The sequence below is a fragment of the Candoia aspera genome, chromosome 1 (assembly GCF_035149785.1).
Source record: "Candoia aspera isolate rCanAsp1 chromosome 1, rCanAsp1.hap2, whole genome shotgun sequence".
Classification (NCBI taxonomy): domain Eukaryota; kingdom Metazoa; phylum Chordata; class Lepidosauria; order Squamata; family Boidae; genus Candoia; species Candoia aspera.
The window spans coordinates 218,292,375-218,294,080 of NC_086153.1; positions in this window are offsets into that span (position 1 = coordinate 218,292,375).

The window sequence follows — 1,706 nt, forward strand, 5'->3', positions numbered from 1 at the left end:
GTAATCAACACTAGTAATTTTTTGGTAAATCATTACCCTATGAAATTGCACTTTCAGCATGTCCTGTTATAGTGAAACCTATTCCTTTATTTTTTTTTAAATGTACCTATGATGTTTTGGCTAAAAACTACCATTATTACATGCTTGTGTTGATGATCATAGATAAATATGTGTGATGCTTGGATTAGGATTAGGATTATTTCTTTCAAAACTTATTTGCATGTCAGATACTTACCTGCATCGTTATAACAATATTATCTGGAATGCTTTTAAACATTTGCCTAAATTGCCATCAGCCTACTAAAGAATTTCTTCCCAAGACTGCTGATCCTGATCCTGATCCTGATCCTGGACAAGATCATATTCCTTGCAATTGGAGGCACAAACCTAAACAAAGAGACAGTGTTACCATGATAATAGCTGTAATCAGTTGCATAATCTGCACCACTGATTTTTTTTTATGGAGTGGGGCCTTAAAATACTGCATTGTTGCACAAGAGTGAATGAGTGTTCTAAAGATGCAACTTAATCTTAATACCTCAATCTTGGATGTTCTCTTGCTATTCTTGAATGCTTCCCCCCAACCCTATTTTACTGAAATGCACACAACATAGCTAATTCATTTTTATAATCCATGTTTTATTGTTGAAATACGAAGGTAGAAAGAAAGCAAATATTGAAATACAAAGCAAGTATACAAAGATAGGAAAACAAGATCAAACAAAAAAAAGACTGCAACTTACAAAAAACGTAGTGGAAAAAAAGAAAAAATAAATTACCTTTTAGTGATACATCTTCCCCCTCCCTTCCCTTTGTATTCCCAACTACTGTACTAGCTTAAACTAATTTGTGACTGGCATTGACAAAAAAAACTTCAGTATGGCTTTAAAGTTGCTGTCCAAATTATCCAATTGCAATCTGTTAAGAAAATGTCTGATTCTTTTAAAAGAATAAGCATTTAGAGAAATTGAAGACACTTTTCCTAAAGCCTGTTCATTTAAAATTCAAAACATTTTAACGGCTCCATTAATTTTGGGCCTAAAGATGATGATATTGCAGGAAAGTTTAATGTGTTTCAAAGCTAACTCGTTTGGAAAAAGGACATTTTATATCGAAAACTGATGCAAAATCTTTGAATACTTTTTATTAAATAACTGCTTTGATAGTCTTGGAGAAAATGCATTGTTATTTATACTTTTTAATTAGAAGCCATAATGGAAAGGAGATAAATTTTACTATTGCTAAAAAAAATCTACTTTTTAAAGTAGTACAAAACATTGTGAAGGTGAGGTCCAAAGGAAAATGTCATAGACTCATTTCAATATGCTAGTGTTGCTCATCCTCCCTATACGTTTAGTACTAAATTTATGCACATTTACATATAGTCTAAGTACATCCAACTTATTCCCTCTATATTCCATCACAGTAACTTAATTTCCATCGCACTGCCACTTTTACTTCTGTTCTACTGCCTTGGGAAGAAAAACGCTTTACAGAATCCTTGGCATACTTGATGATCATTCTGTATAAAGATGTAATTTTGTTTACAGTTGACTCCCATTATTTCCTCCCAATCCGGCATGGACTGCATCGTGTTAAAGAGTTTGTCTCATTGATTTGTCTGTAACAGCCTCGTATCAAGTAGCAGCTTGTATTAAATAGCCAAATTTATACAGAAAATGTAAGCACACATTTGTATGGAGGGT